Source organism: Cebus imitator, unplaced genomic scaffold (assembly GCF_001604975.1).
Source record: "Cebus imitator isolate Cc_AM_T3 unplaced genomic scaffold, Cebus_imitator-1.0 Scaffold390, whole genome shotgun sequence".
Lineage (NCBI taxonomy): Eukaryota > Metazoa > Chordata > Mammalia > Primates > Cebidae > Cebus > Cebus imitator.
Genome location: NW_016107705.1, coordinates 127097 through 140936, shown reverse-complemented (window position 1 = coordinate 140936; position 13840 = coordinate 127097).

Sequence of the window (13840 nt, the reverse complement as noted above, 5' to 3'; positions counted from 1 at the left end):
TTAATGTGAATTTAAAGAAAAAGCAAATAAGGTAGAAGGGAACATTTCTGTTGTTACCAACTTTTTCAAAAGAATAAAATGTTTTTAAATTATTTTTTCTGCCTTTTATAAGCTAACAATATCTGGTCTTTCTGGGGAGTGGGAAGGAGGGATGACTCATACTGCTGAAATTCACATGAGATCAATTTGTGTGCTATAAGATCAATTTAATAATTTACATTGGAAATATCTCTTCAAAGTAGGTGTCCCCACTGGGACATTAAATTAGCATTAGAAGGCTTGCTTGGCAAATATTGAGGCTGACTTAGGCAGGTGCTGAGAGGCAGATAAGCCTGCTGAACTTAACAGGTTGCCTGTAGGGGCAACTTCTCCTTAGTGTTCTGAAGACATATTATAATCTTTCCCCCCACAATCCTTGTTTGAAAAGATACGAGCTTATTTTCCAACCCTTTCTTGCCTTCATATTGACCTCAGGATAAAGCTGAATGCTGCAGGGAGGGAGCTTTCAACAGAGGCTCATCTTTTCTTAAGGCTTGTGACTTCTAATCATAAGCCTCCAACTAAGCAAAATATGCTTACATACACAGATACTGCCTAGATGGAGAGATTATGTTTAGATATATTTGATCACATAGAGTTGATATGACAAGAATCTCAAACTAAGTAATGTTCAAATTTACTAGAATTTTTCTGCTTAGATAAAAGTTCCTGTTAATACAGAAAGGACCAAAAGATATCTCATTTGAGGCTTGGAAGCCTAACTGTGTGTTAAAAATAACTGTTATCTTACCTGGAGAAAGACATCTCTACATGTTTTGTAAATGTTACATCGGCTTCAGTAGAAGCATAAGAATAGTTGTCTTCAAAAATTTAAAATTTGTATTGATTTTTCTCTTATGTCTTAAATTTAGAAAATTGACTCCCATATACTTAAGCAAGTAATAAAGAATTTGTTTTGGGCAAGGAGCAGAGGCCCACACCTGTAATTTCAGAATTTTGGGATGTCTAGGTGGGAGGATTGCTTGAGACTAGGAGTCTGAGACCAGCCTGCCAAGTCAGGCTTTGTTCCCCAGGCTGGAGGGCAGTGGTGCACTCTCTACTCATTGCAACCACCGCCTCCCAGGTTCAAGAGATTCTCCTGCCTCAGCCTCTAGAGTAGCTGGGATTATGGATACCCGCTACCACCCTGGTTAATTTTTGTATTTTTAGTAGAGACAGGGTTTCACCATGTTGGCCAGGTTCGTCTTGAACTCCTGACCTCAAGTGATCCACCTGCCTCGGCCTCCCAAAGTGCTGGGATTACAGACCTGAGCCACGGTGCCCGGCAAACTGATACATCTTTTTCCATAGGTTTGACCACTCCCTCAGACAAATGAGAACAAATGTAACATCTGAAGAAATGGCTGCTTATTTCCATTGACCTTGGTGAATAGTTTCTCTCCTCTCCTTACACAAAGAGTAAATTTAAATGAACAAAGTTAAGAAGGCATATTTTATGTTTATAAAGCATTGATTCATGGTACAAAATATAATTTTTCTTGGAGAAACTGAAGATATTTAAAATGCAGAATGCAAAGAGTTGCACTGAGCCACATACCATCTTTTAATCCATTTCATGGGAATTAATAGACAATGAAAGTATTGACTACATTTATGTTTAATTTTCCCTCAGCCTTAATAGATTTTTTTGGCATAAGTATTATTTTCCTTTAAAATTTTGAATGAAATTATTTTAAAAGTGCTGTACATGTGTGTTTTTACTAATTTTCATAATTCACTATTGTGCTATAAAATCAGCAGGTACAAGTGAAATGAAGCCCTGCTGTCTGCACAGGTACTCTTTATTAAATATGAGCAATTTCAGCCTTCAGCAAAAGATCATTTACATTCCAAATCATATTCAAAATTTGTCTTCCTTCTAATTTACTCTTTTATCAGGAAAATAAAAATTTCACACATACCGTTTTACTAAAAAATAAATTTTATCATAGGAAATTACCTCATTTTGTATTCCAGAGCAGAAACATATGAAGGTGAGATGAATCTTTGTACAAAATATATTTTTCTGTCAAACATTCTAAAACATTGTCAATTTCATTATTTCAATATTTCCAATATTTATTTTGCGCTTGGCAATAAACATGGAGCTAATACAACCATTTTCTCTTTTGCTTGGTTATTATTATTATTATTATTATTATTATTTTTTTGAGACAGAGTTTTGCTGTTGTTGCCCAGGCTGGAGTGCAATGGCACGATCTCGGCTCACCGCAACCTCCGCCTCCTGGGTTCAAGCAATTCTCTGGCCTCAGCCTCCCGAGTAGCTGGGACTACAGGCATGCACCATCATGCCCAGCTAATTTTTGTATTTTTAGTAGAGACGAGCTTTCGCCTTGTTGACCAGGATGGTCTCGATCTCTTGACCTCGTGATCCACCCGCCTCGGCCTCCCAAAGTGCTGGGGTTACAGGCTTGAGCCACCGCACCCGGCCTGGTTATTATTATTTTAACAAATGAAAACTTTAAAATCATATCACTTTGAAGATTGCTGGCAGAATAAGGAAAAATAAGAATTTTATCCATTGTATACATGATCAGTTTAAAGTATCAAACTATAATAATTAGTAATTACATATGTAACCTAGGTTACATATATGTATGATGTGTGGCTCACATCCTTCATCCCAGGATTTTGGGGGGCCAAAGTGAGAGGGTTGCTTGAGAGCAGGAGTACAGGACCTGCCTGAGCAATATAGGGCAACACACCTCCAGACCAGGGTAATTTTGTATGGCTCCATTTACAAAACCAGCATGACAATGAACCTTAGATGCTATCCAGTTCAATTCTACTTGAACATGAATCCCATATTAACCTTCAGTTTAGTGAATGCTTTCCTAACTTCAGTCACAGAGAGCGAATAAATTCCGGAGTACTTCCATGAGGACAGAATTCAGACATAGCTCTTCAAGGTACTGCCACTTGTTAAGCTGGTTCTTTAAAAAGCTTATCTGCCAATTCACAATTTTCAAGCAGAGCAAAGCTGTTTCTATACCAGTGTTAATTATTTATTAAAATGCAGTGAAAACACTTTAAATTCCAATTAAATTGTCACTAATTACTTGTGAACTAAAACCTGAGATGTTTCGTTTTTTGCTTCCTTCTGAGAAAATATATTTGTATCACCATCTTTGAAGTCAGCTGTAGTGCAAAAAGCATGTATTTTGAAACCAGAAAAAAACTAGGTTGAAAGTATGTGTGTTTTCTTGGGTAAGCTACTTAAACACTCTGAACCTCAAGTTTTTAATTTATTACATAAGAAGTTCAGACTAATGAACTGAGTTTATCTGCATGTTTAAATTAAACATATAGCAGCCCTATGTTTCCTCAAATCTACTCAAATGTTTTCATTGCTGTATCAATGCCAAGAATATCATCACAGTATAGCAAAATATTGGAGTAAAGTAGCTGAGATTTGTTTTATTGATATGTATTGGTCGCCTTAGTTTCAAAAGCTGTTTTTCCTATAATACCATAATTTCTTTTTCAAACCGAGGCAGCAGAAATTGCAGTAGAGTTCCCTTGCCAACTACAAAATGTTTCATTTCATTCTGCTTTTCTCCATTTCCCAGGATCAGTTATGTCAATTTGAATCTAACTATACTAAGATAAAAAAATAATGAATGTGTTTGTAAAATAAAAACTTGACAATAAATCCTTAAGATTTTTCTAGGAAAGACGTTTATGAAACTTCAGAGAATAGGAGAATATTTCCTAATAAAAAATAGAAATCATATAAGAAAATCTTCCATCTTTTAATACTGCAAACCAGGGGCCTGAAAACTGCATCCCATGGGCCACATTAAGCCAGGTGCTCTTTTGTGTAGCCCTTGAGCTAAAAGTGATTTTTAAATTTCTAAGTGATTGAAAGAATAAAAGGATAATAATATTTCATGATGCATGAAAACTATATGAAATTCATGTTTGAGTGCCAATAAAGTGTATTGGCACAAGCCATCCTTATTTGTTTATGCATTTTCTATATTACTTTGAGAGAGTTGAGTGGCAGCCACAGAAGCCATATGTGTCCAACAAAGCCTAAAATATTTGCTACTTAGACCTTTACAGAAAAAGTTTGCTGCCCCATGCTCAATAAACAGCTGAAGGCAGGGAAGGTATCAAATCTCAAAACCTGCTTAAGTTCTTCGCACATAGGTCTCCACATAATGAGTAGCGGCAGAAAGAACAGATTTAAAAAATTAAAATTATTTTCCCATTATTAAAAGAACCAGATATCTATAATTTTTAAAAAGCCAATAGACTTATACATAAGATCTGTGACTGTAAAACTACTAGAAAAACAGGTGAATATCTATGAGGTGTAGGTCTGGGAAACGATTTTTTTGAATTTGAGCCCAAAAGCATAAGCTACAACAGTAAAGACAGACATGAGATTACATCGAAATAAAAAGTTGTGCACCTAAAAAACAACAACTTGAAGAGACAGCCCTATGGATTTGGAAAGATTTGCAAGCCACATGTCTGAAAAGAGGCTAATATCCCAAATATATAAGAAACTGAAACAAATATCTAGAAAGAAACCAAATAATTTGATTAGAAAATGGGCAAAGGAGCTAAACAGATGTTTATGCAAAAGAAGACACAAAATGACCAAAAGGTGTATGAAAAAATGCTCAGTCTTGTTAATTATCAGAGAATGCAAACCAAAACCACAGTGAGATATCACCTCTCTCCTGTGTAAATGACTGTTGTCTCTTTCCTCTGTCCATGTGTTCTCATCGTTCAGCTCCCACTTATAAGTGAGAACATGAGATGTTTGGTTTTCTGTTCCTGCATTAGTTTGCTGAGGATAATGGCTTACAGATCTGTCCATGACCCTGCAAAAGACATGATCTTGTTCTTTTTGATAGGTGCAGCAAACCACCCTGGTATGTTTACCTCTGTAACAAACCTGCACATCCTGCACATTTACCACAGAACTTAAAATACAAATTTGTAAAACAATGAGTGTTACCAAAAAGAAACAAGAGAACAAGTGTTGGTGAGAATGTGGAGAGTAGGAACTCTTAACTCACTGTTGATGGGAATGTAAATTAGTACAACCATAATACGAAACAGTATGGAAATTCCTCAAATATTTAAAACAGAACTACCAGGCTGGGTGCAGTGGCTCACACCTGTAATCCCAGCACTTTGAGAGGCTGAGGTGGGTGGATCATTTGGGGTCAGGAGTTCGAGACTCACCTGGCAAACACAGTGAAACCCTGTCTCTACAAAAAATGCAAAAAATTAGCTGGGCGTGCTGGTGGGTACCTGTAATCCCAGCTACTTGGAAGGCTGAGGCACTAGAATTGCTTGAACCCAAAAGGTGTAGGTTGCAGTGAGCAGAGGTTGCGCCATTGCACTCCAGTCTGGGTGACAAGAATGAAACTCCATCTCAAAAAAAAAAAAAAAAAAAAGAACAAAAAGACTTACCATAGCATTGAGCAATCCCAATACTGAGTTTACACTGGGAATGGAAATCAGCATGTTGGAGAAATGTCTGCATCCCATGTTTATTGCAGCATTATTGTCAGTAGCCAAGTTATGGAATCAACCTATATGTCCATGAAGGAATGAATAAAGAAAATGTGGTATATGTACATGATGGAAAGCTATTCAGCTTTTAAAAAAAGTTGTCATTTGTGACAACATAGAGGAAATTGGAAAACATTTCACTAAGTAACATAAATTAGGAACAGAAAACCAAATACATTATACTCTCATATGTGGAATCTGAAACAATCACATGGAAAGAAGCAGAGTGTAGAATCGTGGTTACGGGAGAGGCTAGGGGAGAGTGGAATCAAGAGATTATGGTCAAGGGTACAAAGCGGTGATTACACAAGAGAAATACATTATTCTTTAGGATATATTGTATAGTACGGTAAATATAGTAAAGAACATATTGTACATTTCAAAATCACTAAGAATATAAATTTCAAATGTTCTCACTATAAAGTATGGTATTTAAGATGTTGAACATGTTAATTAGCTTGAATTAATTATTCCACATTGTATTCACAAACTATAACATCAGTTTGTGCCCCATAAACATATACAGCTATAATTTATCAATTTACAATTAAACAAGGCCGGGCGCGGTGGCTCAAGCCTGTAATCCCAGCACTTTGGGAGGCCGAGGCGGGTGGATCACGAGGTCAAGAGATCGAGACCATCCTGGTCAACATGGTGAAACCCCATCTCTACTAAAAATACAAAAAATTAGCTGGGCATGGTGGTGTGTGCCTGTAATCCCAGCTACTCAGGAGGCTGAGGCAGGAGAATTGCCTGAACCCAGGAGGCGGAGGTTGCGGTGAGCCGAGATGGCGCCATTGCACTCCAGCCTGGGTAACAAGAGCGAAACTCGTCTCAAAAAAAAAAAAAAAAATACAATTAAACAAATAAATAAAATAAAGTGAGGTTCAAATGAAACAGTGAAAATTCTTCATATAGATGACAAGCACAATAACTTCATTTTAAAATTTATAATGTCATGAACATAGAAATTCCCAGAAGAAAATTTATATTTATGAGACTATATCTAGTGAAAATTCTGTTGGACATTTTTTTCTGGAGTTGTTCAGTTTCAGATCTGAATCAATTATCTTTTATCACATTTAATAAAAATGGATTAGAAAATCACTCCGTATAATTAATTGTTTGACCTAGGCTTCTATAATGGTTTATTGATTGTTTCAAGTCCAGAGCTGGCTAGCAACATGAAAATACCACTCTCATGGAAAACCTGTTTATAATGAAGGATGTGTCTGAAAAAAATATACACTATTGTATCTTGACAGATCATTAACATTTAGTAACTAAGTGCACTAGTACATTTGACTTACAGGCCATGAATTTTCCCTTAGGAGACAGTAACTTCGAGTCTATCCCATTTATCTCTGTTAAGCATGTATCTGATTGAAGATGTAACCCAAACAGGCTGTGTGTGAGCAACAAGCCTGTTTATTTACTCCGGTGCAAGCAGGCTGAGTCTGAAAAAGGAGTCATCATGGAGGTGGGGGGCAGAGCAAGCTTTATAGGCTGGGGGCAACAAGTGGAGAGTTACAGCTCAGGGTTGGTTGTTGTTGACTCAGTGGGTTGATGGGTTGGCTGGAACAGGAACCTGTTGTCCTTCTTTGTGGTTTTCATATTGTTTCAGACTTTCAGGCTCCAGGAAGCCATCTGGAGGTATTTGTGCAGGCTACAGAATTCGTAACTGCTTGACAACAGTGCTGCCATCTTGGGGGGACCTAACAATCTCTTCTAGAACTTTAACAATATGGTTTTGGATGCTCTCATTTCATTTTGCATTGTTCTTTTAGGTTTGGTTTGCTTAGTGCTTGCTGGGTTTTTTTGAATTCCTCTAAATTATCTAATTTGAAAAATAACTGTTAATGTACCCTCAAAAACTAGAAAAAATAATTTCTAAACAATTTAAAAGGTAAAAAATATCAACATGGAGACCTTTCATAATGTAAACTTGTTCTTTTTTTTTTTTATATATAAAACCTTTTCCCTACTCATTTAAAAAAGTGGAGGTGGAGGGGCTGTCTTTCAAAATTTCCACGTATAAGCCACCAAAAAGTTGTTTTAGAAAGGGTGCTGATGGCAGTTTCTGAAAAGATTACTGTGACACCTTTGATAAGAGTGAAAAAAATCAGCCCTGTAAGAAATTTGTCTTCATTCACTCCTGCACTTTCTGGACTGGGCCTTCCCTTCTGTCTAGTGATTAGTGCTGAGGAACAATTCAACAGAATCACAAAGTGGAGAAGTTCTTTGTAAATGCGAGTTAATGGTTTTGTAAATTTAGTGCCTTAAGCAAAATTGAATTAAACAGTCAGTCATTCATCTTAAGCATCCTAAAAAATTGAAAGCTTCACTATATGGCCAGAACCAAGAAATTCAAATAACTTTTACGAAGGCCTACCCAGCCAGACTGTGCAAAGGATTAATGAGATGAAAGGATATTTGGACTCTGCCCTTTGGGAAAGGTAGCCTGGAAGAGGAGAGGATGCTAACAGGCTAACTACCCCTTCAGAAGGATGGACCACATAATCAGCCAGTATCAGTTGGCCCAGATCCAAACAGCTTTCTCCTTATGGAAACCTTGTGTGGTTGTTATGTTAACTAATGCAAAGATACATGACTAACATACTTGTCACTGCCCTGTATTTATATAATTGAGATCTTACATAATTGAGATTCTTTCACTTACAATGCCACTGGTTTACATTTTAATTGATAATGATGATTTTACTTTTGAGTTTATCATTACAGACTTTTACTTTTAGATTACTATTTAGAATCAAAGGCTGAACCCTAGAGAATTAAACTCACTTGAGGTTGAAGCAGTCATCATTTCATAGTTTATGTATTTATCCATGTTTTGAGTTAATTCTAGAAAGTTATCAATCATATTGAGATGTGCTATAGCAATTTGGTTTTTAAGTACAATTTGACGACTCTAAGTCACTAAAATAGTAGTTTAATTTTTGTTTGCCAAAGAATTTGTAACTGAAACTTCCATTAAGAGATTATATGGTTTTATTTACTATAATTTTTGTTTGCCAAAGAATTTGTAACTGAAACTTCCATTAAGAGATTATATGGTTTTATTTACTACTTTTAGCCATTAAGCAATTAATTATAAAATATACAGATTTTATTTTTTCATCTACATATACAAAATTACCATCAAGATGAAAGTAATTGAGTTGACTGCATTCTCAGTTAAATAATTCCAAATTTAAGTAGACACAGGAAGTTATAAGTTTACATCTAAAAATAAACAATGTGGTCAGTCATAATCTCTATATTTTAGCCAACAATATGGAACATGTACTATGAGTCAGTCCCTGTACTGAAGATAGCAAAACGAATTTGACAATCTGGTATAAGATGCAGGACCGTTATTTGTACTGCCAGCATCAGGGAGAGGGAAAATGGATTTGTAAGTTAGAGGCTACAAAACTTTTTTTTTTTTTTTCCTACAAAAGAATGTATTCAGGGTGCAGGTGGTGGTTCTACGCTTCTAGTTTTCTAGGCTGGCTGATCTTTATAACATTGGTCATAAAGATATTTGTAAATAAGCACCATGTCTCAAATTTAGGTTTAGAATTGTTCTCTCAGAGTATTCAAATTTTTAAGAGATAAAATAATTAAAATCTAAAATATGCTATAATCTAAATAGATACTATAACCCCATTCATCCATTAAAATATGCAATATTCTTGCTAATAAAAGAAAAAAATGTTTTCATGGATTTTCCTACCTTTCAAAAATAAATACAATAACATTTTGCCTATTTTTAAAAGATATTAGTTAGATGAGTCTTGTAGATCTAGCTCAATTGTTCCCATTCCAGAAAGTTTAGAATTATTATTCTGAAAGCAGATACAAGTTTTAAAAATGAAAACAAAAAAAGTTTACTCATGCCCTTTGCAGGGACGTGGATAAAGCTGGAAACCATCATTCTCAGCAAACTCAAGGAAAAGTGTTTTAATTCCTGAGCTATAATTACTGTTCAATCATAGTAATGATTGAATACTATTTCCATCATTTGTTCATTATAACACTTCCAAATACTCATAGATGATATATAGAAAAACATTTTAAATTGAACAGAAAACCAAACACTGCATGTTCTCATTCATAAGTGGGTCTTGAACAATGAGAACACATTGACACAGGTGGGGGAACATCACGCACCAGGGCCTGTTGGGGAGGGGTGGGGGGCTAGGGGAGGGATAGCAGGGAATAGGGGGGTTGGGGAGGGATAACATTAGGAGAAATACCTAATTTAGATTACAGGGGGTGGATGCACTAAACTACCATGGCATGTGTATATCTATGTAACAAACCTGCACATATACCCCAAAACTTAAAGTATAATAATATAAAATAAATGTACATAAATGATTTCATTTTCCCCTATTAAATGTTTTTGCTTTAGAATGCTTGACAGAGCAAAGTGAAGCTGCCCTCACAGGATTAGAAAGAATTCTGGACAGAAATGTACATGTGAATAAGCATTAGTCAGGCTGCATTTTGACCCACTTCCTTGTAACCAAAGACAGCACTAGATACTGACCAATTCATCCCCATTGCTCCTATAGATAGGATTCTGGTGTGAGATAGGTAGGATCTCTGATGTTGGAATCACAAGGCTTTTTAGGAATTGCTTAAGCAGATCCTAAATTCCAGCAGAACACCTGACCCTCAACCAGTTTAAAGACACCCACAGAGGAACCGAGTCACACGAGAATAGTTTTTCTCCCCATTGACCTCACCCCACACCCTTCAACCAATTAATGATCTCTACACTTTGGCCTACTTCAAAGCCTGTGAAAACCCTACTTTCAGACTCTCTGGGGTTATGAGTTTGAGGTTTCCTCCTGTCTCCTCCTTTGGCTACCCTACAAGTACACCCCCTTCTTTGCTGCAACCTGGTGTCTCATGTATTGACTTGTTGAGCATCAGGCAACAGATATGTTACAGTTACAAAAGCAGGAGTTTTCTCTTGAGTATTTAGAGAGCTTCCAGGCTGTTCTAATTTCAGGTAGCAGACTTTAGGAGGTAGCATTCCTAATTTTCTATCATGACATTGAGGAAATATGCTGCCTGATAAATTTTGGGATATTGGATATTGCATGGTTGTCCAGACCCCCAGGACAACACACATTTTTGCTTTGTCCTGGTAATTAACAGTGCAAACAATATAAATTAATTTGGCCACATATTGTAGTATAAATAATAAAGCCGCAAATAATGGCCTGTTTGTTACCCTGTCACCTAAATCTAAAGTACCAAGATCCAGATGAGATGAAAACGTACACAATTTAAAAATTATATATATATGTATGAAAGCTTAATGTTCAGATTTTCAGAAAACTAAAAAGTTCTTATTTTTAGAAAGTAGATCAGCTAAGTACTGAGTTCTATTGTATAAAGATTATAGCAGGTATTATATCTCTCTCTTTCCCCTTTCCCTCTCTCTCTCTCTTTGTTATTTTAATATTAATAGAAACAATAGAATAGTATTTCTTTCATATTACTTTTCAAGAAAATAGTAAAAGCCAAGAAGTAAAAGTATTTTAATTCCTGAGCTATGATTACTGTTCAATCATAGTAATGATTGAACATTATTTCCACCATTAACATACTGAAAGGAAGAGATGATCCTTCTATGATATAAGGAAAGGAAACTATTGGTTTTCTTAAGAAAACAGGAGGGAGCATCAGAGAAGACTAGGGAAAGGAAGGACAAGAGAAAAAGACAGTCTGGGACTTCTTGAAGAGCCACTATTTGCCAGTTGAATGTGGTTTTGTTTGTTTTGTTGCTATTATTAGTTATCGTTCTGTGTCTCTTTATGGATCTTCAATCTTCAGTCTATACAGCTCACAGTGCTTGGAGTAAGAGGGTTTCCTTATAGAAGACTATGCACTCAAGCATAAAGAAGGATGTACAGCAGCTCAGCTCAAGAAACAGAAGATATCATTAGTAAATAAATCAGCCCCACCCCCTGCAAAGCCTTAGGAAAGTTTGAAAAGGATTTGACATGTATCATCTATAAAATTGCAGTGACTGCAGGGTCTCAAGGCAATTTTGTCCCTGATGGACAGAGGGACACAAGGTTGCACAGCTTTCTGTCCAGATGTGGGGCTATCAGGAAATTTGGAGTTTAGCTTTGATTGTTTGTTTGTTCCCTAGTTCATCAATTTACGTTTCACAAAATCTGCCTGAATGTTTGATTCACTGTGAATATGTTTGAAGCATGTTTTTGAATGCATATTCAACACTGGAGAAAGTAGATTACACAGTTCTGCTTTTGGACAATTCTGGTCCAGCACTGCAGGTGGTGGATGTAAGAGTGATAGGGATGTGACCTCTTACAGAAGAATGATGTGTTAATTAACTTGAGGAATGGAAGAGCACACCCTTGACAGGCAGTCTGAATTGAGTTTGCATGCTAGCGCCTCCAGTCGAGTTCAAATTTAATTACCTTGTAGTTCCTTTGGAATGTAGATGATATGCTCCACTTCAAAATTCCATTGCTAATATTGAAATAAATACTAGAGCCAGGTGCAGTGGCTCATGCCTGTAATCCCAGCACTTTGGGAGGCCCAGGCGAGTGGATCACTTGAAGTCAGGAGTTTGAGACCGGACCAGCCTGGCCAACATGGTGAAACCCCATCTCTACTAAAAATACAAAATTGGCCATGTGGTGGCTCATGCCTGCAATCCTGGCTACTTGGGAGGCTGTGGCAGGAGAATTGCTTGAACCCAGGAGGCGAAACTTACAGTGAGCTGAGATCATGCCTCTGAACTCCAGCCTGGGCAACAAAAGCAAAACTCTATTTCAAAAAACAAAGCACAAACAAAAAATATATATAGAAATGATACACTCAGTGTTCTTAGCAAATTCCTTCGTGCACAATGGTATAGCAGTTATTAGTATCAATATTATTGTTAAGTAGAAAAAAGTCTCAAAGCCAATGATTATTTATTTATTTATTTATTTATTTATTTTAGAGTTGGAGTCTTGAAGTGTAATGATGCAATCATAGCTCACTGCAGCCTAGAACTCCTGGGCTCAAGCAGTGCTCCCATTTCAGCCTCTGAATAGCTAGGACTGCAGACATGGGCCGCCATGCAGCTGATTTTTAATTATTAATAGACACAGGGTCTCACCCTTTGACCACGATGGTCAAACTCTGGCCTCTAGCAGTCCTCCTGCCTCAGCCACCCTAAATGCACAGATAACAGGCATGAGCCAGTGCAGCACAGGAATTAACAACCTAGTATCTTCCACATTATGGAGGGGGTATGACTTATGTGAAACCTGTAGGAATGCATTCATTTTTAGGGAGAAGTAAGTAGAGTCTTAAGTTAGAGATGAGGAAAAGCATGTAAGACTACCTGCTGAGAATTCAAAGTAAGTGTTAGATCATAATGGCAGGGAATAAGAAATAAAGTAAATGTTGTTTATAATAATACAATTAGGGGTAGTGTGGTAAATTTCGATGACATTTCCAAAATCTGTTGGAGCCTATGCACCTTAATTTGAAGCACTGTGAAATGGAATCAGGATTAATTTGAGAATAGAAGAAAAGAAGACCTCTTCCATAATTTGTTTTACAGAAAATTATTTATCTTCTTTCCATTAAGAAGACATAGATGGTATCATTTTAAAACCACTGAATGCCTATAATGTCCAAAGTTGCATGAGTGACCTCAAAATAAATGCACATATACATTCACAGTGATGCAAGGAAGTTTCTGGAAGGAACAAACATAAACACAAGAGGGACAGCTTGTGTCCTGGGTATGGAAGTAGCCAGGGAAATTGGTGTAGTATTGTGAAGGAGGTTGATGGTAAACCTCTTGTTCACTAAGGAAAAGAGGAATGATTATGGCTGCGTTATAAGTTCCAGCTCCCTCCTCATTTCCAACAATTTCCTCTTCAAGCTACCTCTTAGGACTTGGAAAAGGGACAACCCTTCTTTCACTCTTTCTGAAAAACTAAGGGGAGACTATTTTCCACAAGAATAGAAGAACATTATCCTGAGTAGTTTTTCAGTGGTTGTAATGGATAATTTTTAGTGTACAGAAAAAATATAATTAACGACAAAATGATAGGACAAGCATTTTCTGAAAAACAAAAAATTTAAGGCATCGTATACAATATTTTTGCTACATGACAAAATGAAAAGATTTAAAAATTTAAAATGTGTCCACCTCTTTTCAGTCCAGATAACAGATGTTTGTTATGTTATTATT